This window comes from Microtus oregoni, unplaced genomic scaffold (genome assembly GCF_018167655.1).
Source record: "Microtus oregoni isolate MIOR12 unplaced genomic scaffold, Mior012 000009F_ref0000495, whole genome shotgun sequence".
In the NCBI taxonomy this organism is placed as follows: domain Eukaryota; kingdom Metazoa; phylum Chordata; class Mammalia; order Rodentia; family Cricetidae; genus Microtus; species Microtus oregoni.
In genome coordinates, this window is record NW_024543068.1 from 37214659 (window position 1) to 37241591 (window position 26933).

Here is a 26933-nt window from a genome sequence, read left to right on the forward strand (position 1 = left end):
TGAAGAGATTTTGTTCTGACTAGATTGTCAGCATTCTGGGGACAGGCACTAACCACCTGCTGGGTTAACATTGCCTGGTTCCAGCTGGGTGGTGGTGGTGCACACATTTAAACCCAGCACTTGGGAGGCAGAGGCAGGCAGATCTCTGAGTTCAAAGCCAGCCTGGTCTATGGAGTGGGTTCCAGGACAGCCAAGGCTACACAGAGAAACCCTGTCTCAGGGAAAAACAAAACAAAACAAACAAATAAACAAAAACCACCAGTGCCTCCTTCCCACAAGTTCTCAGAGAATCCATGTTAAGCTTCTCCATGTTGGAGCTAATTGCTGCCAGCATCCTGCAGAGTTTGCTCTGAGATGCACATAAATTATAATCTGCCAAAATGAGAATCCAACACTGCTTCTAAAGATCAAAACTAAGGACACGGTGCTATTATTTTGCTAACTTGGAAACAGATTTAAAAGCAAAACCAAAAACCCCAGTGTGGATCTCACAGGGGAATGTATGCAAGGAGTCCTTTATTGGGTCAGAGATGCTAGTTTATAAGATAGTGCTTTAATAAATTCTTCACTTTGACCTCGTCTACAATGATCCAATATAACTACAATGGATTGGATAAACTGTCGTTGTCCTGGAAGAATGCAGCAGTATGGAACAATTGTTGTGATTTAAAGTGACATCCACTTGCCTACCCCATTATCCAGTTGTATTTCAACGGAGGCATATTTTCTAAGTTAAATTCTTTTTTTTTTTTAATAAGACAAGGAGCCCTTATCTCCAGGCATGCTTCTGCACTCGCTATCATTTCCGTCATTCGAATCACCCACACAAGTTCAAGGAAATCGCTGTGAATATAACAAGCCCTTATCCCCATCCCGGGTATTTTGTTCACCTAGTTTATTGCCTTACCATCTGCCCTTCACTTCTGGAGGACTTTCAATAAAGCAGAAGCCGAAGTAAATGCAGATACCCCACTGCTATCTGTTTAGCTGCCATTAAGTGAGTTGCTGCAGTGCTCGGGCGCCTTCTCAAAGCCAGCCCATCATCTAAGAGTATTTACATAAGACTCTTCGCATTATATTCCAACCTCTGCAGCACTAGTATTAACTACTGACATCTGCCAAGTCTGCCTGGTAAGTGCTTTACAGTATCAATTCATCCCAAGCAAAAAAGCATTTCTGAGCGCGGCAGTGCTCTTGTTAATGCCAATAAGAAGTATCAAGGCTCGTATGACACCTAGCAGAAATTAGTACCCACATTCAAAGAAAAGTCTTTGTTATTTCGCCGAGTATTATGTGGACTTTATGGAGATGGCTGCATCTGACACCTGCTGTAATATAAAATGCAGCTATAATTAGCCAACTGATGTTCACTGCAGTTTAGGTCGAATCCCTTCTGTGGGAATTATGCTTTAAAATATTCAGAGCTCCAAGTGGCTCTCATTACATTTAATTTTAACTTAGAATTAGGTGGTCTAGAAAAAAAATTTAGGATTGTAATAGCCCCCTGCTGAATGCCACACAGCAACGTGAAAAACCCATAGGGTTTTTTTTTCCCCCTCTAAGAAAAAACTGAGAGCAGCAGACTACACTACAGCCTTCAATTGAGTCTGGCTTGGCTTAATTGTACTTCTTGCACTCATCGGTCCCTCCTCTTCAGAGCAAGCTACAAAAATTGCCTGAATAGCCAAAGAAAAGTTTCCCACAGTCACTGGCCACAGAAAAACACTATTGTCCTTCCTCACAGTTTGATGGACAACATTTCTATAAATGGGTAGCCAGGCTGTCAATGGTGCCCTTGCTGAAAAGGCAAAAGAAGAGAACAGATTCTGCCAATATCTGACAAAGCATGTTAACACATAATCAGGCATTCACTAGTCAGGCAGCTGCCCGGGACCTTCATCACCCAGGTGCCTTTAAGCCATTTCCTATTCACAGATAAAGGAACAAGCAGGAGCTACCTGGGAAAGGAGCAGTCTATTATGGCTTGCCAAACGTCCATCTTCGGAGCTGTGGGCCTGCAAGCAGAAAGAGGAAAAAGGAAACTGGAGTTGCAACCAGAAATCATAGCGCAACAGAGCATAAAACCCAGAAATTAAGTCGTGGGTCTTTCCCTGCTCCCTTTCTCTGCGGCTCCTCACGAGGCAGATTCATCATTTGTGTGGCATAGCTGAAGTCTTGTCCAATCGTAAAATTTGTATTTTTCTCAGTGAGCCGCCAAGTGCATTTCCCAAAGTCCATCATACGCTAGACTGAAATAAACACCTAGTCAAACCAACTCACGAAGAGTTTACCCTATCGCTTTCCCAGTTGTTTTCAATGCGTACATCCTGATAGTCTGGGCCTCTCTTAGTTAGTATGCATACGCATGCACATATATTCTCCATCCTAGGACCTATGCTCAGGAGTGAGAAAGTGGTGGTCTCTGCATGATTCTTCTGGGGCAACCTGTGGGGAACCCCCAAAGAAGCTTCAGGAAAATGATGACCACTCCTCATTTCTTCATTACTGCTCAGACTAAGACATTTTTCACATACTATAGATACATCTGTAGTGAAAAAAGGTCCTCCAACACTTACTAATCTAAAGGCTCATTACCCAAATATATTAATACCACACACACACACACACACACGCACACACACCATTAAGACAAGCTTCCTGATTTTTGTCCTTATGGAATTATCAGATTAAAATTTAATGCTATCATCCTAAAGTTGTGGAGTATGTGAACTATGAATTATCTCTTTTTCCACATTCATTTAATTACCACATTATTAAAGAGCCCACACTGTTGATAAAGTATGAAGAAAAGACTATGGCTACCACACGGGAAGTGATGGAATCTTTAACGAGCTTAGATTTAAGGCTCAACACACTCAGAACCATAACTTTTAATATAAAAGAGTAAGTCCTATAAATCTGTCGGTAGACAACAAAATCAATACAGTGGTTTAAATCAGGGCTATGGTTTAACACCGGCTTTCAGCTAACGTTGAGAATAAGCAATGTCTGTTGTATAGAGCTTCCTTAGTCGTACAGTGCTCACCACAAACAGTCTTGAAAAGTAGGCATCACTGAAAGCTTTCTTTGCCTTTAGAGGAAGAGAGAACATGGCTAAGTGGAATAAAACCAATCAAGATTCATAACCACTTTAGAAAGATAACACTATATTCACTAACTTAAACTTTATTTTCTTCCTTTTATTGGCTTTCTTAATAAAATAAAGTTATGAGGTTAACTTGAGTCAATAAATAAGTAGTAGCTAGGATCTGGTAATTTTATAAACATTACAAATATGCATATATTAAACCTTTTCTTTTTTGGGGGGGGGAGTTTTTGCTTATTTGTTTTTTAATACTCAAACCAGCAGAGCACAAAAAATAAATTGACATGAAGAAAAACCTGATTCAATGCAATTCCCATCAAAATTCTTCACAGATCTGGAGAAGACAATAATCAACTTTATATTAAACCTTTTCTTAAAATTTAATTTGAGACTATTGAGTGATCGACTGCCTGTAGAAATCCTTGCCATTGCTACTAGCATGCCTGGGTGTTCCATACTTGTGTTAGTTCACTTCTTTGTGTGATAAAACATTCAGGAAAAACAACTTATCATTTTTAAAATTATGTGGCTGTGTGTAGGTGCGTGCATGTGAATGTAGGTGTCCAAGGATATCTCTGACCTATAAATCCCAAATCCCCAGAAGCTAGAGTTACCAACAATTGTAAGCTGCCTGACATGGTACTAGGAATTGAATTAGAGTCCTCTGCAGGAACAGTTCTTACTAGAAATACTCCTTCCTTCTTTCATTCTGTCTGTCCTTCCTTCTTCTCCTTTTCTTTCTGAATTTAACATTTCATGTCTATCCAATAGTATGTCATCCCCAAGAAAATAATTTTTCCCATTCTATTTGCATTGATCTTTCACTTAATTTGATCTTTCCCCATGACTTCATTATGTGTCCTATCATCATGTAGCTGATTGATCTGATGGTTGATAATTGTTTTATGGAATCTAGGGCTATGTGCTCCACCAAAATATAACCCTCTTGGTGGAAAAAACAACAAACTATGAATCCACAAATTAAAGAAAAAGCAGTAAATCAGATTATTTCAGTGTTCCTTGATCCTCTTCTAATCCAACAAGTAAGTAAGTCTCTTTCAGTGTTCCCTGATACTTTTCCAGTCCTACCAGTAGATAAGTCTCTTTGTTTTTTGAGACAACAGCCTTACCATCAGCCTATGCTAGGCACTAAGTCATGATCTTCCTGCTTCAGCCTCCTGATTGCTATTATGAAAGGTATGGTCTATCTACCAATATATCACCTTGATGTAGTACTACCATCAGAAAAAGAAGACATCGCCACTCAAATCAGGCTGGAACAAAAAATTAGAAGAGTTGCCATTTTTTTTCTGGATGGTTATGCATATTGCACAATCTCTGGAATTTCTCCATCCTAGGCATATGATTGCCCTTCTTGACTCCCATTATAATGGTCAGAAGATTGGTGTGAGCAAATTAACATAATCAGAAGTAATGAATAGCATGTTGGAGGAGAAATTCTGATAGCCCCAGTGCTATTGATCATCTCACTTTTCTCTTGCTGTGGCAATTGTAAAAGAACAAAGGTAGAGGCCCCACCTCAGCCAGGGTCTTTAACTGAGAGTAATGGAGAACAGACACCCAATCTGCTTGTGATGGCCATAGAAGAAGAGGAAGAAACAAAACTGACTTAATCTTGTTAGAAGTAACTAAGGTCTGTTATTGTAGTGTGGCAAATTCTAACCTGACTGATGACATAGCCTACTGATGTCAAGATAGGTTGTAGTATGCAAATACAGAAGACCAAAACCAGAGGAAGTGGCAAGAACTGAGGCGTCTTTGGAAATGACCCCATTCTAATGATTGGACCTTTCATTTACTAGAGCATTTATTTCCTAATGTTGTGACCCTTTAAAGCAGCTTTTCATGCTGTGGTGATCCCACTAGCCATAAAATTATTTTCATTAATACTTTATAACTGTAATTTTGTTATGAATATGAATCATAACGTAAACATCTGTGTTTACCACTGGTCTTAGGTGACCCCTGTGAAAGGATCATTCAACCCGCAAGGGATCGTGGCCCACAGATTAAGAACTGCTGTGCTAGCCTGTTAGGTGGAAAACGAAGCTTGATAGGCCTTCCAGTCATTGTGTTGCTGAGTTGTTAAATGTCTTCACCCCCTTCTGTAGTATCCATTGCTTCTTTTCTAATTCATGCTGTATTTTACAATTTTATACTTATTACAGACTTCACTAAAATCTGAACCATCAAAAATTTAGAGATGGATTTTTCAACTGATAAGTTAATATCAGATTTAATATGAGACTCACATCATTGAAGGTACAGTTGCAAAATTATATGCTTATTTCAGCCTTATTTTTTCAGTTGATATATCCAGGGAATCCATGTAAGAAACCACAGATTTGACTTTACTAATCTATTTAAGGGTTGCCTTTACCTAGTTATGGGGTGGAGGTGGGAAGAGAGAGATGGTTTTCTTGTATTTGTTTAACAAAAAAAGAATATGTTTCTAAAGTTTCAGTCACGGACTCCCACTTACTGAGTATGCTTACTTTATTTTTACTTTCCTTCTTTTTATATATCAATATGCTGACAGACGTGCACCCTTATGCCTATATCTTCAGCACATACAAGCACCGTGTAGTTATGAATAATGAGATGATTGAACAGCATAATGAAAAATGGTACAACTTGGTTTTTTTTTTTCAATTTCTCACTCTTGAGGACTCTGCAATATTTCCTGCTCCATATTAAGTTTGAGAGCTTCTGAGAAGTATTCTTAGAATTCCAGTCTTTGGAAAGAATAATGATTCAATTAGAATTTTTTAATCAGGATGATTACTTTATGATAATGATCTTACATGGCTAAGACCCCACACTTAAATTGCACTTACATGTAGCATTTCATTTTAACAAATTCCAAGAACCATCCGTGACTTTATTGTTGTACCTGATTTTCACAAGTCCTTTATCCAAGAACCTCTTCATTCTGAGCTGAAACAGGGAAACTATCTCAGAGTAGAGCGATACCAGTGTAAGCTGAGAAACTGACAAAATGAGAATTAACCGACCAAGATGGGAGCAAACCAGAAATCCTCATTATAGTCTTAAGCAATATGCTTTTGAATCAGCTAAGAAGCCAGCCTTTCAGAGATCCCTTGTAATTCCTGTGAAGCTTCACTAGAGAAACTGAAGGCTTCATAACATATATGACACTAAGATACTAATTCTTCTCACTGTAGGAGGGAACAAAGGCTAAATCATTCACCATTTCAAAATGTCGGTATATATTTTGCTCCCTAAAAGATGGGGCCAGCCAGATTTCTGATAGCTTCATTTGTTCATATGGTAAATTATAAATAGGAATATATTTTAAAATTATTTTATTATAACTATAGATAACATATTTTTAAAAGATGACTTTAGGGCTAGCAAGATGACTTATCAAGAATAGGCGCTTGGTGCCAAACCCAAACACCCAAATTTAATATCCGGAACCCACACCGTAGAAAGAACTGACTTCTGCAAGCTGTCCACTAGTTTCTGCTTATATGCTGTTTCATCCTCTCCCCCCAAAACAAATTAACAATGAGAAAAGAAATCAAAAACAGATGACTTGTTTTCCAACTGTAATTTGATAATCCATTTACCAGTGATCCTTCAACTAGCATTCACTGAGCTCTGACTATGCAAATCCATGCCACTGCATGGGAGAAGACAGGTTAGGAAACATTATAGGAGTCACATAAACAGTGTGAGAAGCAGCAAATCTGGCCTTAAGCAACAGTGAGAATTTGGTATTGGGAGCTACGGATGTAGTGGGTACAAAGGCCAATCCACTACAGAACTTTTAACACACCATTGCCTGCCACGTAGTTGATAGTTTGCTACTTCAGAGTAGAGAGAAGGGAAAATGAGAAAGCACAGATGAGTTATCTGGGAATTTCTCAGTAAGGGGGGACAGTTATTATCTGGTGAGAAAGGAAGAGGTAGGTCGTGAATTACGTGTGTGAACAGAGAGGGCTGTGAAGCACCTGCTATAGGAACGTGTGCTGGAGGATAAACGGGAGATCGATACCTGGGTGGTCAAGCAGCAACGAGAGCCCAGCAGCAGGCAAATGGATTGATTGATTTTGTAGTAGGCTAAGGTATGCATGATGGTCTGAATCTCTCCATGGATACGGTTCCAACAAAATCCACTGTGGCGTAGTCAAAGGATCAAAGAAGCATAGTAGTAAGATGTGACTGAAGGTGGGCTTGCCTCGGAGTGAAGAGGGGTTAAATCAACGGAGTAAAGGCCCACATTTTGCTAGAGGCACATAACCTGGTGTTAGATGATACTTACCTCAGGTTATTAACCTATACAAAAATAAGTTCTCCTATTCTGAACTATTCACTTTTCAGATGGCATTCCTGTGCGACTTGAAATAGATGTGACATTAGTAAATTTGTTTTAAAAATCCTTTATTTGCATCAGAATGTCTTTAGGTATGTCCTTTTGTGATAAACTCCTCTAAATGACATCATAAAAATCTCAATTCAATATATTGCAAAATTAATTATGAGGGAATGGCATTTGTTTTTCTGTTGTGAGATTTTGAAAATCTCATTCCATGTATCCTGTAATTTAAGATAAATGATACCCCTTGAGGGGGCATTAAACATACAAAATTAATTAACAGTATCTACTGACTTGGCGACATTTTCATTCATGTTGCCATTGTAGAATCAAATTTGTCTTGTCTGCATATTTGTAATGTTCAGAAGAAAATATAGTAAAATGGTATACCGTATTCAAAAGTGATATGATTTAAATATGTCACAGTATTAAAACTCATTATGTCAGTATTTAGTATCTTTTATTTTAACCAGTTCTCTGGCACCTGATGTTTCCTGACTGTAAATGGAGCCTACTGTAAGTGGACAGGTGGCTGAGTCCAGCTATTTTCCCTTTTCTCCATGAGGAAGTCGGGTAGGTGAGGAAAATGAGATTGCGTAGTCCTCAGGAAACTAGCATTTGAGAGAATATAAACTCAGAAGCACTTCAAATATATGTGTCCCTTTTACTTGTGGACTGTTATACTTCCTGTGTGCCCTGTGGGCTCACTGATTCCCAGGATTGTGCTAGCAGAAGGCCATGAGACCCTTCCTTTAACAGGTGAGGTGTCATAGCATGCTGCCTTGAGGATTTGGGGATTCTGGCCTCTCTCTTTGACTTCTTGTTTGGCCATGTACTCTCTCAAGCACACATCCTTACCCTCCATGATGCAGTGGGGCGAAAGACATGTCTTCTGCAGAATTCCAAGAATGCTGGATCCACACAGGTGAGTCTCTAAAAACTGAATGGGATGAGCCTCTTCTTCACATATTACCTGTCAGGTATTCTGTTATAATGACGCATGCTGACTGATACAGGAACTCTAACATTCCTAGAATAGGGCTGAGCTCACCCCCAAAGCACTCAAACTCTTGTATGAGTAGATTCTATACATCCATGGGTGAGGTAGCTGACATGTTAGCAGTTAAATCCCCATAGGCTGTCATCATCAGACACATAATCAATGGAGGAGGAGGAGGGGTCCTAGGGGGCCCAAGAACTCGCTTCCATTCTGAGTAACATTTTCGTAGGCAGTGTGCTGAAAGGGTCAGGCACTGCACAAAACATCTGCAATTTAACAACTCTCTTAATAATAGCTCGTGTTATTAAACACCAAAGAACTTTTGGAACTACTCACATTAAAAAAATTTAGAAAATTGCATTCAAATTATAGGTAATTTACATATGAAATCACTTGCAGTTAATGTGTTGCTTAATAGGCATACATTTATTCATGTAAATTTTAATATTTTCTTTCTCTATGGTTTAACCAATTCACCTTTTAGAGAAAATCAGCATAAAAATTCAATATTCCTTTTTTTCTTTATTTACTTATTATTTATTTTTAGGAAGATGATGCTTTTGCTTGGATATAAGGAGGTAAAACTAGCTTAGGGATTTTATTTTCACCTTTGAAACAGCCCCTGACAACGACAAAGCAGATAATTTAGTTGATCAGATTCCATGGAGATTTTCCAAGTGTTTTAGAAACTGATTTGTATTAACAACAAATAAATGAAATAAAATTGACTGAAAAGTGAGCTTTTCATGTAAGAATTCAAAGGATGAATTGTTCTTTCAGTTATTGGTAATCACAATAATTCACCCTGCCATTTCAGTATATGTTGCAATATTTCTTTCACATTGTTTAGATTAATTTGAAAACTATGCAGCTAACATTAAACCATTGACTTTTTTCTATTTCTTTCATTATTGAGGCAATTACTAGTCATGATAAAAAAAACTTTAAATACAGAGATCCACAAAGGAAAAGATCACTCTAAAGCAACCATAGTTAACTCTTGCATGAAGTTCCTTTTGTTTTTCTCCCCATGAGCTATTCCTGTGTAGAAGTGAACCGTCTATAAAGAGTTCTCTATTCTCCCCTTTTCCCCACTGAAATAAGCACTTTCTCTTTGTCTCAAAAGATACTTCAACAGCTACATCAGACCTTTCTAGCTTTTAAACATTCATAAATAGAAAGATATTCTACATCTCTTAATGTTTAACCCCCCGCCCCCCGATACTGGATTCATTCTACAGCCAAACTTGTTCAGTTCTCTCATTCTCGGTCATTCATATTTATATTCATATTCATATTCCCTCTCTCTCCCACTCTCTACAGCTCTGTATCTGTTTTAATCTCTCTCTCCTTTGAGGTTCTGAGATTCAAATTCAAGGCCTTGCATCAAGGTATAGTGTCATAGGAATGAATTATAAGATTATATTTACCAAATACTGGAAATAATCATGGAATCCAAAGGGGTTTTCTTTATACAGCTTATCCTATTGCTTTTGAGAATAATTCTATTTTTACCTCTTTTAAAAAAATACCAAAAATTTCCTTCCATCTCCCATCCATGTTAAAGACAGACACATTATAATCACATTTTGCCTCCTTCTCATTATGTTTCCTGAGGAAGAAATGAAAGATACGTTTTTCTTATGTTGGTATAAATATGTACTTACAGAATATAATTCTTAGTATTTTTTCAAAGTTAAATGTTTCCTTTAAAATTTAACCATATTTTCCATTGTTTTCATACTTTTCTTAACTATTTTGTTTCATTTTGGATATAACAAAAAGCAGTACTCTCTGTCTCTGTCTGTTCTCTCCTCTCTCTCTCTCTCTCTCTCTCTCTCTCTTTCTTTCTCTCCCCCCTTTCCCTTTCCTTCTCTTTTACAGAATAAACTATATCCAAACTCAAAAAAAAGAATAAATAAAACACAGTACTCTATGACAAACAGCATCATGACATTTTTCTTTCTTTCTTTCTTTCTTCCTTCCTTTCTTCCTTCCTATCTTTCTTTTCTCTTTTCTTTTATGACGAGGCTGCATTGCAGCCCTGAATGGCCTAGAACTCACTCTGTAGAGCTGCCGGACTCTGAGTTCACGGAGATCCACCTCCCTCTGCCTCTCTTGAATGCTGGGGTTGAAAACATGCATTACCACACACGGCTAGATCTCACTGATTTATAATTTTTCTACTGAAAGTTCAAATAGCACAACTGAATGTTGAACAGGGGAACTCTAGATGAAAAGGACACTATGAATGGCAGCAGGCAACTGCACTGAGAACCGTTTAAGTTCCTGGAACACTGCGCTGAGCTTTTACCAGCAAGAACTCAGTATACAGCTGAGGAGAGAGCTGGCTGATTTCCTTAACAAACCGGAACTTAACGTGGGAAGTATGCTTAGCTTTCTCTTAAGCAACTTTGGAATGTTAAAGAAAACTTCAACTAATTAACCAGAAGATCAACCAAAAGACACTCTGATCTTCAAGGTGCTGTAAAATCTGTCGCTAGATACCATTTAAGATAGAAGAGAAAACCAACTGGAAGACGAAAGCAGAGCATCAATGGTGGGTGCCTTCCCTTGTTCCTGAAAGCAAGAGATGTCAGCAAATAAGAGAGCTAGAGATGGGGATATGGACGAGGATCAAAGCGAACAGTCAAATAACTTAAGTAAAATGACCAAAACAGGCATGTAACGATTTGAGAGGACAAGAATACTAAAAGGATTCAAAATAAGAAGTCTGAAATAAGTTTCTCCTTTAAAACTGAACAAAATATATCTTAATCTTTGCAACATCTCTATGAGACAGGCCCCATTGTTCCATCCAAGATAACCTTTGGAGAGGCTAAGAAGATTTCCAACGTTTCATGTGAAGTTATTTCAAGATTAAGGATTCTAATTCTAAAATCCTTAAATGCCACCAGCTGCTTCTTTGAAGACTTTTAAATACAGAATGCTTAGAAACGAAACAAACCAAGAACAAAATAGATCACAAACGCAACATGGTTACTTATATTCTGTCTTATCTCTTCACCTTATATGAAAACAATGAACACTATCAATAATAAGGCACTTGGTACCCAGGGAAGCTTCCTTTGTATGTGGTCTTGAAGATAGCTCAAAGTGTTGCAAGATGATTGGAACATGAGAAGCATCAGGTCACAGCAACAAAGCCAAGCGACAGTGAACCTGAAGGGACCCTAACAGATGTGGTGAGATTGTACTTGTAGATATAACTTGAGGTAATGTACATATAGAAGGGTGCTTGAAGATCAGGTTGAAATGGCATTATTGTAAGGGAAGTGTGGACAAAATTTCCTATAAAGAAGACTCACCTTCTAGAACATCGGGTGATTGGAACATGAGTGATGGAGGAGCATTTGGAATGTGACAGGCTCAGGGCTTAGTTACAAATCATCTTGGGATGTGTTTCGTCCACCTAACAGCCATTGACTACCAACCTCCATATGTGACCTAACGTCTCTGTGACTATTAAGCAAATCATTTGGAATCTACGAACAGGCCGCTAGCTTCTATCAACCAAGAAGCTAAGAATGCAATCAGATAGCATGTAAGGCCTATAGCTAATTTCCCTCTTTCCTGTTGCTTGGTGCTTCTGCCAACATAATTGAAATGTGTCCTGACTTATGAATTTCTTTGTCCTGGTACTATAAAAATGATGAAGTAGTTGCCTCATTGAAACACAGAATGTGAGGTAATCTGAGTTTGCGTCCCTGGGACATGGTCAATCATATTTGGCTCCAGAATAAGCTATCTCTTATCCCCTTTGAGGAAAGAGTTGTTGGTTTTGCATCAACAGTGGTTAGGTTGACATTAGCAGGCTTGGAGGCCATTGAGGATACGTCTATTCCTCATAATCTGCTTTGGATCTCACATCCCACCTCCCTGGTAACGCTGGAAAGGGAAGCATCACAGCTGCCCCTCCTTAGAAGCCAGGAATGGAAATCCTAATCCCCTTGTAGCAATGTTAAGCTAACAGAAATGCTGGAGGCTGCATGTCTGAGTTAAGCTGAGAAAGCAAAGACACTGATGGCACGGCCAGAATACAGACGCTAATGTCTTCACTTACAAACGATGGTTGATGTCCAGAAAGCAATCCAAGGGCTTAAGCAGTGCTCTAGCAACTCAGCTTCTAGTTGTCATCTCATCATAAGGTTTTCTCAAATTCCTCTGTTAAAACCTGGATTTATTTTCATGCCACGAAAAGGATGTGCATAAAATGTGAAAATTAAACCGTATGCATTTAAATAATCTGCAGGCTCAAATATGCAAAAGTAAATCAGAGATAACCTACCCATTTAGAGAGAAATCAACTTATGCACTCTTAATTGCTTAGTCAGATCCTCGGTGCCAATGTTCTGTCCCACAGACAAGCACCAATGGGAGCTGCAGAAATAAGGGAGGCAGAGTGTGGATAAAAGATAAATTAGCCTGTGTTTTTAGTCTACATTCAAAAAAGAAGGCTAAAAAGATGTGCCTAGACAGAGTAAAGATAACTCTGTGATCAGTGCTGTGTTAGATTAAGACACATGGCAACCGGGACCCATCCGCTACAGTATGACTTTCTTCCCTGCAAGTATAACATGATTGCCATCTTGGAGTAAAGAATATCTTGGCTAGGTAGCCATGGCAACTAACAGAGTAGAACAATACAAAGGTAGCTACGTATATGTGTACGGTAATGGTAACGAACTATTGATGTTGCCTAGTAAGTGGAGGAGGGGAGGGGAGCAGAATCTCGTCTGGGAGCCCAGCTATTACTTTATTTGGTTCTCTTGCAAGTACAAGTGACCTTGGAAGATTTTAGAATACCTAGGAAGTGAAGAGTTACCGGAAGTGGGGACTTCAAGATGTCGCTTCTGTAAGGTCACTATCTGTGATAGAGTGGGAAGCTGTGACAATGCAGCTGTATTGGTTTCACACACACACACACCCCTGTAAGCAAGCCCTCACCTATGTCCTGGAAGTGAGCCCAGGAAACGCAATGGTTCACCAAAGTGCACTTTGTTAATCCTTTTCTAGTGTCCTATCAGGGGTGAAGAGGTATTTGCTCACATGACAGCAGGAAAAGTTAGCACAACTTCACTTTGAGTTGACACTGGTTCATATCAGAAACCAGCTAGAGACCTGGGGGAAAAGGAAGAGAAGTACCAGACCTGAAGTAGAACTTACAGCCTGGGTATAATAAAGGTGTAAATCTATGAGCGCATTTGGCCTGGGGTGAAGTACCACATTGGCCATGTTGTCTCTACGCATAAGCGTGCACACACAGCCTAGTGCTTAGCCGATCGCTTCAGAAGAGTGAGGTGAAGAAAAGAGGGAAGCAGTTTGGACAGAATAACAATACTTCTCCACATAGTCATGTATGATGAAGAGATATCGCATAGGCAGGGGTAGGTGTTGATAGCTGCTATAGTTTGGGCCCTCAATGTCTGCCAAACCCGTAAGTCGAAGGCTTGTTCCTCGGAGCAGCACTGTGCTGGCTACTTTTCTGTTGCTATAATAAATACTGTGACAAGAAGCAACTCAGAGCAGGCACGGTAGTAAACACCTTTCATCCCACCCAGCACTGGGAAGGCAGAGGCAGGCAGACCCCTGTGAGTTTATCAGTATACCAAATTCCAGTCTAGCCAGGGCTATACATTGACACGGTTTCTTGTAAAGCAAAACCTCAAAATAAATGTTTGTTTGTTTGTTTGTTTTTAAAGCAGCTTAGAGGAGAAGAGGGCCTACAGTTCCAGGGGCTTAGCCACTCATGACAGGAAAGGGGTGGAGCTTGAGGCTGGCGTGGCAGTCAGGAAGAAGAGATTACATTTCATCTGCACACAGGAAGTGGAGAGAGAGAACAAGAAGTGGGGCCAGGCTATCAATCTACCCTCAGTGATAAACTTCCCTCAACAAGGCTGTAACCCCTAAAGGTCCCATAACCTCTCAACAGTGCCACCACCCATGGGGGGGGGGGGGCAGGCATCACACACATGGACTGTGGATGTATTTCCCACCAAACCATCACACATAGTATTGAAGAGGATGGAGGTAAGGACCTCCAGCGATCTTCAGGTCCTTGAGGACATAACCCTGAAGGTGTCAATAGACCTCCCGCTCCTAACCTCCTTTTATTTTATTTCCAAACCGTGAGATGAACTGTTTTGCTCTGCTCCATGCCGTGACTATGATATGCTATCTTGCTATAAGCCAAAGCAATGTGGCCAACGGATCATGGACAGAAACTTCTACAACTGGGGGCCAAAAATGAACCTTTCCTCTTTATGAGTTCATTGTCTCAGGTGGTTACAATAGTAACTAAAAGAAGACGGACATTGTCTGGCCAAGCAGGTTCTGTTTTCCTTTGTTCTAGATGTTTCTCCTCAGAGCCCATATACATGTTTAACCTCATTTGAAACACTGTTTTGGAGCCAGAGGAGTTGCTCTGTGGCTAAGAGCACCCGCTCTTCTTGTAGAGGATCCAGGATTAGTTCTCAGCACTCCCATCTGGGGGCTCAATAGCCACCTGGAGTTCCAGCTCCAGGGAACCCCACACCTTCTTCTGGCCTCCAAGGGAACCAGGCACACATGTGGTGCATAAACACACATGCAGGCAAAACACTCATACACATAAAAAAGAATAAAAACAAATCTTTAAAATATTGTTTTAGTTATCTAACTTAGAAATATTATTAATCCCATGAAACAACCTCATCAGGAACTACTTCATCTTGTAACTCTTGCCACTGAGGATTCGTAATTATTATTCTAGTTGCTAATGTATTTTACTCTTCCAACAGAAAATTATTCAATTTTAACCCTAATTATGATTAGTCACACATATCTTAAAGCTAATCAAGAGGGGAAAGAAGTTATTGATTTATTGGTGATTTTTATGCAAGTATTTAAAGCATTATGGGCTGAATGGCATAATAATAATAAATTAGAAGTAATAAACACAAACCTTATTGAACACATATTGTATGCCATGATCCTATTTAAGCATTATATATACTAAAACATTCATTCCTTATAGCAACCATATAAGACAGGACTGTTGTTATTCTCATTGTACAGTTTATAAACAAGAACAGAGATCACTCACTCACCCAAAAATCACACTACTGGTAATGGCTGAACTAGTGACATGAACTAGGAAAACCAGTGAAGGGGAACCAAAACACCAAGGGATCCATAGTTATGCCTCAGTGTCCACTAAGAGTTCCAGGACCACCCTGGTAGCAAACTCTGTATTCAAGCCTCTTACAGCAAACAGGACAACACGGTAACCAACACAAACCTCTCATATACTTGAAATAATCTCCAGGTTAACTATAACAACTCATGCAATGTAAATTCTAGCCACACAGTGGCTATGTGGTATTGTTGAAGAAAACTCACAAGAGGGGAATATAAATATATTCAGCACAGGTGTAGTTGGTTTTCCTGAATACTTTCGGTCTGTGTTGATTGAAGCCAGTAACTTGGAACCACAAACACGAGGGCCAGCTGTACTCACAGAAGAATGACCCTGGAACAATAAACTTTAAAAATGTGGTTAGTGTATTCATTCCCTAAATGTGCTGTAAGAAATTGCCATATATTGGTGCTTTTGAATACTTAATCTCTCAAAGTCCTGAATTCTAAATTTTAGATAAATGTTGGCAGAAATAAAGATGTGTCTTTATTTTATATTCAGGCTTGTGGCTTTCCTTGTTTCCATCTATTACAGTTATGGCTTCCAAAAGAGAAACTTCTAATCTGAGCGTTCCAGAATTCTATATAGCTCAGAGCTCTGGCCTGGATTCTCTGTAGTTGGTTAGCAGATAAAGAAGAGAAAGAGCAAGAGAGCACCGTGGAGGAAATTTTAGCAGTGTGGCCTGGATATGGTGCACACCACTCTGCATGCATATCAGAGATCAAATTCAGGGATAAGCACCCACCTAACTGTAAAAGTCATTGGAACTCAATTCTCATGTCCAAAGGCTGAGACAATGTAACCACTTTCAAACAATGGAAGACTTTGCTAAATCTAAAAAGAGAGACCTGTGAGTTCCCATAATTCTTTGGGTGTGTGAGGTGGAGGGGGCGGGAAGGAAGTTGGACTCTGATTGTGATACCTTCAGAACCAGAAATGATTTCATAATAAAAAAGATTAGATCAGCAGCACACAGGAGAGAAGCGCATTTGGTAAGTGGAGGAATTTACTTCAGGCAAACTAAGGCGAATAGAGTGAATACGGCTTTCAAATGAACGCTTAATGTATTTTCAAAGACATAAAAGAGAAAATCAACAAACAAGCCAAGGCAGAAGGTGATTAAAGAGAAAAGTAGTTACAAAATAACCAGTCATCTAGCCCATAAAGGAGAAGTGCATTGAGGATTTAAAAAAAAAAGAAACTCAAAAGATGGGCAATAAAGAAAACTACAGATGGAGAAGGAATTAAGCTGGAGATAAGACTGAAGAAAGCCCTTGGTGCCCAGATAAAAACAGACATAAAAATAAACACGAAATCAGCCTTGGTGGTGCATGCCTGGAACCCCAGTTTGAGGGAGGCAGGGGCAGGAGGGTCTCTCGTTTGAAGGCAACTTGAGCTATGGATTTCAAGGTCAGTCTGAGCTACACAGCAAAAACTTCATCTCCTACAGATGAACAAACAACTAGGATGAAATGTGTGTGCCACTACCCTTAACAAAGAGCATTAATCCGTCCATAGGGCATAAACCAAGCTCACCTCCATAAAATCCCACCCCTTAACAACATTGCACTCGCAATTAAGTTCTATCAAGTGAACTTTAGGACAAATTCAAAACATAGTGCTTGCAGAGCACAACAGAGCTAATGAAAACTAGTGTAAAAGAGACATTAAGAGCAGTCCTGCTTGGGATGGGAACCCACATACACACAGAGAGGGAAGACAATGGAGGCACATCATCGAAGCACTGAAATGTAAGTGTAGCAAGAACTTCTTTGTTCGGCAACTATATGAAAAAAAAAAACAAAACTTAAAAGCAAGATAATCTTTCAAAAAAGGAACAACTAGGAAAATGGTAGGTAGTGTAGAAGAAAGGTCAGAGTTCAGACAATGGATAAAGCAGGGACACCAGATGAAACAGGGATCTACACAGTGAATGAGCAGCAGCAGGAAAGATGGGCACATGGCTCTTAGGAAATGCATGTCTTGTCTGACAGAGCGGTGCCTATGTATAACCCCAGCACTCGGGAAGCAAAGTCAGGAGGATCAGGAGTTCAAGAACATCCCTGTCTACAAAACAAGTTTGAAGTCAGACTGAATGACATGAGACACCATCCCTCAAACAGACAAAAGTGATTTCGTGTCTCACCTTTCTTAAACGGGTAATTTATTATAAAAGACGAAAACTAAAGTAGTCATTAGTTATCATGGATTTTCTTATTCTCTGTATTGCATCCATATTTAAAGTTGACTTTGTAAAATTTCAGAAAAAAACTGTGTTGACAGTTTTATTTAAATTACATCAAATTTACATACCAATGTGTGGAAACCATCATGTTTATGTTTATATTGTAGCTAAGAATATGAGTGATAATTCATTTTGTTCAAGTCAACTTTATCTTTCTCAGATTGGTTTTTGAAAACATAAATTCTGAAGATGAATTAGAAATAAAGACCCCCCCCGACTAACCCCTAAAATTAAAAATGGAATAAATGAGAAAAGTGATATTGGATTAATAAAACTTATTTCACATGATTTTTCAAAGAAAAACATTTGTATATAAAGTAAGCACTCATTGAAGTAAATGAAGCAAATAAACACAATAATTGAATGAAAGAATAAAAGTCTTCAAAAGGGCTTTTGTTTTTAGAATTTGAGGTCTTTCAATTGGTTTATTACCTCCTACAATTGGCAGTTTAAATATTTTTTAAAGCTATTTATTAAGAAAGGGTCTTAAAAACAGTAAATAGGTTCTGGAGAGATGGCTCAGCAGTTAAGAGCATGGGTTGCCCTTTCAGAGGTACTGAGTTCAATTCCCAGCAACCACATGGTGTCTCACAAGCATCTATAATGAGATTTGGTGCCCTCTTCTGGCCTGCAGGGACACATTCAGGTTGAACACTGTATACATGTAAACAAACAAAAACAAACAGTAAATATGATTATAAAACTGTATAGTTCTCCCTGCACGTCTTTTAGGTTTTGCTTCCAAGTATTTTTAAGCTAGAATATTAATGTACAAATATCTAATACTGTTTACTCTCCTTGGTGAATTATCTCTTTAACATCACTCAATAGTCTTACACCTACACCATCTGATGTTAAAAGAACTATTTTACTTTGAGTTTGCTCTGTGTTTGCACAGTATGTCCTTACCATCCCACTATTAACATCTTCTGTCTCTTTAGAGAGATAGCTAGTGTATGAGAGAAAGGATTGCTGGGAATTGATCCTCCAGGTCTCATACATACTGAGCTCAGGTTTCCCCACTTAGCTATACCTTCTGCATGTAAAAAGTGGCCTTCATTCAGTTGTACATAGTTAAAACTTAATTTTAAAATATTGTGTTCCTTTTACTAAAATGCATCATTAACACTAATTAATTAATATGTACATATTAATGAGGCTCAGTGTAGTATTTCAGTACACTCAGATTTAACCTCCCTTCACTATGTCTCCCCATCCTTCCCAACTATTGGCACTCACCATTCCAAACAGTCTGACTTTGTAAACTTCAACCTAAGAGAACACATAGTACATACTTTTTGTATTTGACTTATTTAACACGATGTCCTTCATTTCCATACATTTCTGAATGATGAATAATATTCCATTGCATATATATAATAAATACATCAAGCTTCATTATTCATGTATCCACTGATAAGTACCACAATCAACACAGGTTCACAGGTATCTCTTTGTTATGTTGATTTGACTTCCTTTGAATATATGCGCTAAGTGTGATAGCTGAATGATATATACAGTAGATCTATCTGTAGGGTTTTTTTTTTAAAGCAACCCCCATGATGTCCTCCATAACAGCTTTGATGAAATTGCATTATCATCTCCAGTGTATAACAACTCCTTTTTCTTCACATCTTTTCAGCATTTGTCAGTTTTTAATTTTTGATAACAGCTATTCTAACTGGGATAAAATGATACAGTGATGCACTATTTGTTTGTTTTGTTTTGTGAGACAAGATTTCATTACATTGGCTGGCCTCGAACTCATGAGCACAAATGATCCTTCCACCTCAAGCAAGCACTGTCATCATCACTATGGGCTCAGTGTTTGTTTCCCCAATGACTAATGATATTGAGACTTTTCATAAACCTATTGGCCATTTGCATTTATTCTTTATAGGAAAATCTATTCAAATCATTTGGCCAATTTTTTTGCTGTTGTTGTCTTTTTTTTTTTTTTTTAAGAAAGGGTTTCTCTGTGTATCCTGGAACTCACTTTGTAGACCAGGTTGGCCTGGAACTCAGCAATCTGAATGTCTCTGCCTCCTGAGATATGACCATGTTTTAATTATTTGATTTTTTCTTAACTATTTTCCATTCCTTTTTTTATTTTGGAAAGTCATCGTTTTCAGATGAATAGTTGGCAGATATTTTCTCTGTTCTCTTTACTCCATTGTGGTTTCCTTTGTTGGACAGAACTTTAGCTTTGAATACCATTTATCTATTTTTGTTTGTGTTTTCTTGTGATTTGGGCACATGTAAAAAATATTGCCTATACCAATGTTTTGAAATATTTCCCTGATGTTTTCTTAGTAGATTTACAGTGGTCTTACACTTAGGTCTTTGATCTATTTTGTATTGATTTTTGTGTAGGATGAAAGATATACATCAAATTTCAGTCTTCTGCATATGGATATACACACTCCAGTACCATTTGTTGAATAGGCTATTCTTATGTTTGGGGTACCATCATCAAGAATTAGTTGACTATGGATGTGTCAGGTTGGCTCTGGGATCTCTAATCTGTTGATGAGGTATGTTAGTACCAGATTGTTTTATCTGTTATCGATCTGTGGTCTAGCTTGAAATAAATTATTGTGACGTCTCCAGGTTTGCTCTTGTTTACTATTGCTTTGCTTCTCTGGGGTCCCTTTGTGCCTATATCGACTTTAAGATTGTTTTTTTCTTCCCTAGTTCTGGTATTTTCATAGGATTTGTGTTGAATGTACAGACAGCGTTGAATAGTGTTATAGTGACAATTAAAAAAACTTTTAAAAACCTTCTGATCAAGCGAATAGGCTCTCTGGCCTAAATGAAGACCTAACATGACAACTGGGCCAGCTCAAATCAGTTTGGCAAGGGACCACCCACACCTAGGAAGGTGAGTTGACCTTAAGTCATATAAAGAAATAGGATAAGACATTGTACTTTTCCTCCCAAGACTGAGCTCCCTTAGTGCAGTAGTTTGGGGGCCATGGCCACGCATTCCTAGTCTGCTGCTTTGCTGAGTTACTCAGAATTGTTCGGGTAAGCACCACTTCTTTCCTTCTCTCTCTGTTATGGGCTTGCTTTCTTTAAAACCTTGGTGTCCCCCAACACCTGGGGCTTCTTTTCTCCAATGCTTCTTTCCCTGCCACGTGGTTGCTTGTGTGCTGTGTCTAAGACCCACACCCGCTTAAATAGCTTGACGGTTTCCTTCTTCACCTCTGTTCTCCTCCTCCAGGCAGCTTCCGAGGTTTATAACTTGCCAGCACTGGGAGGTTTTCTTTTAAACACTAATAAAGTTGTTCCTGAGCTTCTGTTTGACTCCATTTTTAAATTCCTTTGTTAAAAAGACCAAGAATCCAAATCAGGGAAGTCTGATTTTTTATTTGTTTCTTTCATCTGGTAGCCATGAAGGGACCCCGATAGTGGCATTAATCTGGCCATCCTAGCAGCTGTTAATATTTTTACCCAAGAAGGTCTATAGTAATATTTTATTTGTGTTTTAATAAATAAAGCTTGCCTGAAGATCAGAGTGCAGAGTTAAGCCACCAGAGGCCGTGGAGTGGTGGAACACACCTTTAATCCAGAATTCAAGGCCACCCTGGGCTACACGAGATTTGAGTCTGTCTATAAAGAAAAATAGAACTCAAACTAAGGTGATCCCAGCACCCGGAGTCACCCATCTTTAGTCCCAGCACTAGGGAGGTGAAGACAGAGGTGACAGGATTGGGCAGAGAGAGGTGTATAAGGCAGGAGGAGACAAGAGCTCTTTGCAGTCTGAGGTTTGGTGGAGAGCATTGCAGTCTCCGTCATGGTGAGGAAAGGATCGCTCCTTTGTCTGAGCTTTAGTAGAGGTAAGAAGTCTCTAATGGCTTGGCTGCTTTGCTTTTCTGATCTTCAGACTGAAACCCAATCTCTGTCTCTAGGTTTTTATTAATTGTGCTACAAAGGCCTTTCTATGTCAATGTATGTCTTCTTCAATTTCTTAGATCATTACTGACTTTTTTTTCTTGTTTTGCAGATGTCTCTCATATCCTTGGTAAATTTATTTCTTTCTAACTTTTGTCTGTGGCTATTGTGAATGGGATTTTTTTTAAATTTCTTTCTCAATGTCCTCATTACAGCTGTATAAAATGCTACTGACTTTGAATGCTGCTTTAGTATTCTGTAACTTCCTTTAATTACTTTATCAGTTCCCTTTCAGACCTAATTTGTTCAGTTTCTTTAATCAGAAAAGAACACTGCATCTTATTTTTTTCTGTGTCTATTGAGCAGTTCATATGATTTTTGTCTTTTATTCTGTTAATGTAGTGTATTATACTGTCAATGTAAAAAAAAATACCACAGCTCTCATCTTAAAGGGAAAAAGAGATATTTTGTTCTGAGTCATTTTGAGTGGCCATGGGCTGGGAACACAGGTTTAGGTTACCCCAAATTCCCAGTTCCAATGTGAAAGCAGTTTCACTGCGATTTTATACTTCTAGAGAGAGAAAAAGTCATAAATCAAGGCTGCTTTAAACTACATTGGTGGGTACACCACAGAGGATGATACACTTTCCTATAGACCTAAGATGTTACCTGAAGACATTCTTAGCTCTTGGATTGGCAGAAGCTAGTGTTCTGCTAAGTTAATGGCTTCTGGGAGGTTTTTTTTTAAATTTATTATCACAAGGTGTTAGTTCAGATACAGGGTGGGGTAAGGAAAGGCTGTTCCAGAGGCTATAACTAATCCAACATAAAATAATTAGCCTCGGACCTACAATTCCACTCTCCTCATAGCACTGAAATTCCAAACAGTTCACCATTCTCTGCAGACTAGAAACTACTTCTGGGAGTCTTTTGTTCACAGTCAGACACAGCTTCTTTTTTAAAAGAAATTTTTATTCACAATATTTATTGGATTGTATATATATATATATACACACACACACGTGTGTGTGTGTGTGTGTGTGTGTGTGTGTGCGTGTTCTAGTTTGCTTTTCCATAGCAGCAGAGTCTTGTGCTAAAGAAGAGGCTGAGGTCATTAAAACTGGCACCATTAAAGAAAAGCCACCTATTAAGCATGGGAAAAGGTACATTGGAAAAAAAACAAAACAAATGTCCTCGAATCAAGACTCTACCCAATTTAAAATTCCAGTTTATGAAAGCCATGGATCTAAATGGTTTTCTGCTCCTAAACAGGATATATAATCTGCTACAGATGTGATCCCAGGGGGTAAGGAAGCATCCCAATATGGCAATCAAACTTGGCAGCGCCATCCACGTGTACTGGTTTGGAAAGCATGGAAGTTGCAAGAGTGGGGTGAATGGGCTCTTTCTCCATGGTGTCAGAGAGCCACTGAAGTCAGGCAGTGTGTTCCTAACAAGAAGGCCCTGAGAGCCTGCTGTGTGAAACCATGAAGGTGAAGCCTGGGCTGCAGTGGAACCCTCACAATGCTGGAGATGCCGGAACTGTGGGACATCTGCCGAGGACGGATGCACACAGGGAGTTGTACCAGCCCAAAAGAGAGACAGATGTTGCAGATGTGAGAAACAATTTTATTTGCTTTTTTCTTTCGAAGTTAGTTTTGATTTTTGTTTTTGTTGTTTGTTTGTTTTCCTATCAGAGTTTGTCATCCCATCAAATTTACTCACATTTACTGAACTTAAATCTTCCCCTTTGCACCAAGTCCAGCACTCATTGGTGGGATAAGACACAGTCACTATCCATGCCAAGGGTAAAAGACAGACATCAACTTAACCAAATGTGTTCTTGCCAGCCCAGTTTGGGCCTTGGTGGACCCTTTTACAAAAAGAATTGCATGACTGGGCGACATGTGTGTGACGCCAAGATTATGGCTGTTTCTTACACAGACAACAAAGCTGGAGGAGCAGAGCCATCTGAGCCCTTTCAAACTGGAGCCTGGGATAGAGGACCTGCAGCTATAGGACCTACGGATTTTGTCATCTACCCTGCTGGGTTTTAGTCTCGATTTGGTCCAGTCTTTCCTTGCTATATCGCCAATCTTTCCTCTTGGAATGGGAACATATATTTTAATAAGAATGGTGATGGAAGTGTGTCTTAGTTAGGTTTCTATTGCTGTCATGAAACACCATGACCAAAATGCAAGTTGGGGAAGAAAGGGTTTATTTAGCTTATGCTTTCACATCAAAGTGGACAGGGACTCAGGCAGGGCAGGAACCTGGATGCAGGAATTGATGCAGTATCCATGGAGGGGTGCTGCTTACTGGCTTACTCGCCATGGCTTGCTCAGCCTGTTTTCTTATAGAACCCAGGACCGCCAGTCCAGGGATGGCACCACCTACAATGGGCTGGGTACATCCCCCATCAATCACTAATTAAGAAAATGCTTTACAGGCCTGCCTGCTACAGCCTGATCGTATGGAGGCATTTTCTCCGTTAAGGTTTCCTCCTTTCAGATAACTCTAATTTGTATGTGAAGTTGACATAAGACTAGCTATCACAGAAAGTTATCTAGATTTATTCATTAAAGGAAAAGTTGGACACTTTGAGTTTTCTGTCCCCAAAGAAAATAAACAGCAACACGAATTTTAAAAGAAACTGCTGAATAGCATTCTTACTATCTGTTACAGTTTTCCTCCAAGAGATTAATTTCTCTTTTCCCCAGTATACAAGTCCATTGTAGGCACATGAGTTGCACTCAGTGAGTATATACCTTTATCGATGGCTTTGTTTCCATGGTTTCAGTTACTTTTGGCAAATTACGATCTGAATATACAAACACTACTTCAGAAAATAGGCATGTCACAATTAAAAGTTGCAGGTGATGCTGAGCAATGTGATGAAGTTTATATAATCCAGCGCTATATGTTTGCTCTATCTGATCGCAAAGGATCCCTTTGTCCAGTGTCCCCATGACATATATGTTATTGGCCCATTATTCACTTTCAGTTATCTTGCTTATCAGAGCCTCCATGGTAGCACAGTACCATGGCAATTTAACAGTCACCCCCAAAGCATAAGAGCAATGGTACTAGTGATACTAGCAATCAGGATATGCCAAACAAAAACTTCCTCTAAGTGAAAGGATGGAAGTTCTCAGTAAAGGCAAGAATAAAGTCTGTATGTGCTGAGATGGCTGAGATCTATGGTAGCAATTAAATGTAATATAAGTAGGTTTGTTTGGTGCTGATCGCTCTTCCAGGCATCCACTGGAAGCCTGGGTATATACCTGCCTCAGACAGGAGGGATGGCTGTATTGAGCATCTGCTCTATGCCAAAACTGCAACAATATGGGACAATTCAGGAGTGAGAGGAACCTGATGCACGTCTTTCTAAGGAACTTGGTCCTGACCAGCAGGTGATGTAAAGTCAGGGGCAACAAATATCTTATTTAATTTTCTGCATTAGAAAAAAAAGTTGTATTATCACATATTTTTAAAAACATGATACCTTGGGCATTTTTTCTGGGTAATGGATTATGATGGAGTCAGCAATGCCTTTAAAGCTCATTATAAGAAGCATTTTTGTTGATAAGGGAGATAGCCTAGATTCCACTTCTAATTCTATCCTCTCAATTGCTTCTTGGCATAAGCTTGCAGGACAGTACTCTAAACTCCGCTGCTATTGCCAACATCAACACTTTGAAGCATTTCTGCTGAGCAGTCGATTTTTCAGATCCCACTTCATAAACTGTAATTAGTTTTCTATAAAGGGCAAATTATTCCCTTTCTAAATTTCAGTATTTATTATACATTTGCTATACATTGGTATCTATACATTTCTGCCTGCAGTTAGCCCGGGGAATCAACATCTTTTTGTCCTATAAAGCCTTCTACTTAAAATAGAAGCTTTTATCACAAAAGAAGGAAAATGTCTGAAATGAGCTCACTGGGCATCAGGGAGGAATAGAAGATGTCAAGACAGAAGACATAGCGCTTGGAGGAAATACATTCTAAGAGTGATCTAAGTGCAAACGCAGGTCTGGGTTATAAATAACAGAATTAGTAGAGAATTGATAGATACATGAAATGACCATTAGTTATTCTTATATTAGGGGTTCAAGAAATCAAGCAGAAAGCTGGGAGTGGTGGTGCATGCCTTAAATACCAGCACTTGGGGGACAGAGGCAGGCGAGCCACCACCGCCCTGCTCAGGAGAATCTCTGGAGGATCCAGGACAGTCAGGGCTACATAGAGAAACCCTGACTTAAAAAAACAAAAACAACAGAACAACAATAAAAAGAAATCAAGTAAGATTTGGAGTTTGGGGAGGGAGAGAGAGAGAGAGAGAGAGAGAGAGAGAGAGATAGTTCAGGGTTGTTCAGTGGTCAAGAATGCAACTGTTCTTATAGAAGGCTGGAGGTTGATTCCCAGCCCCATTGTAGGGCAATTCACATCCCATACTTCGGCCTCCTTGGGCACAAACACAACTAAAAATAAAAATTGTGAAATTAAAAAACTTGGATTTCAAAATCAGTCAGGACAAAGAATGAGCAGCACCTTAATCATTCCCAAATGGTAATAAAATGTTCCTTATTTAAAAAAAAAAATCTGAAGTTCATTACTTGGCACAGAGCAAGGACTCTTAGATTCCACATAACAATTATTCCCCATTAACAAGAGAATAAGAGACAAAAATGTGCTAACTGTGCAACAAATTGTGAATTTCTTTTAGCTATAAGGACAAGGGACTTGACTAAGAGGCTTGCTTGATTTGGGTTCGCATCTCACGAAGGCTCCATCACCAAAGATAGGAGTGCTATCAGGTGTGTTACATCTTACTGCTAGCGAGGAAACAGGCAAGCTTTCTCAAGATTCTGTTAAGTCTGATGATACCAGAAATTTTTAGAAGTAACTGAGTAGGAGACTCTTTAGACAGATCAAAGGAGTTCTTTGATCTTTTTTCCTGTCCTTATCTCGGTGTCTCTCGGTTCCTTATTTCTTCATTCACTCAGCCTGTTCTCAAACTAAAGAATACACGTTAAGTCTGTACCTCTACTTTCTGTATGTTTAATGTACTGAACTATCAGAATGAGGGTTTTAATATTTTTGTTGCTTTTGCTTTGATTTGTT

General features: G+C 39.0%; 1 long non-coding RNA gene across 1 annotated transcript in view; it reads right to left on the bottom strand.

Moving 5' to 3' along the window:
• Window positions 1-1986: 1986 nt before the first annotated feature.
• Window positions 1987-26933, bottom strand: part of LOC121452587 — a 183777-nt gene continuing 158830 nt past the window's right edge. Inside the window, exon 3 of the long non-coding RNA XR_005974856.1 lies at window positions 1987-2015. This is a non-coding gene — a long non-coding RNA (uncharacterized LOC121452587). The remainder of the gene's footprint in view (window positions 2016-26933) is intronic.